We start from the raw sequence: 246 nt of genomic DNA, 5'->3' as shown, positions 1-246 counted from the left end.
CAAAACATCCAAGGAACTTCCCCTCCCACATCAGCATGTACATCCACATTCCCAAGGTTGTGCCTAAGGGGTCCCTGACATCACATCTCCCAGAAGGTGGGGATCTTGGAGTTGGAGACCTGCATTTGTTATTCATCTCTCAAGGCACGCCAGTGCAGGAGCTCAAATACTTCAATTGAAGGGTAAGAAAAAAATAATTATAAATATAACTATATGTATATATATAAATAACTGTATATAGTTATA

This window comes from Crocuta crocuta, unplaced genomic scaffold, assembly GCF_008692635.1.
Source record: "Crocuta crocuta isolate KB4526 unplaced genomic scaffold, BGI_CrCroc_1.0 scaffold2097, whole genome shotgun sequence".
Lineage (NCBI taxonomy): Eukaryota > Metazoa > Chordata > Mammalia > Carnivora > Hyaenidae > Crocuta > Crocuta crocuta.
This window is presented reverse-complemented; position numbering follows the sequence as displayed.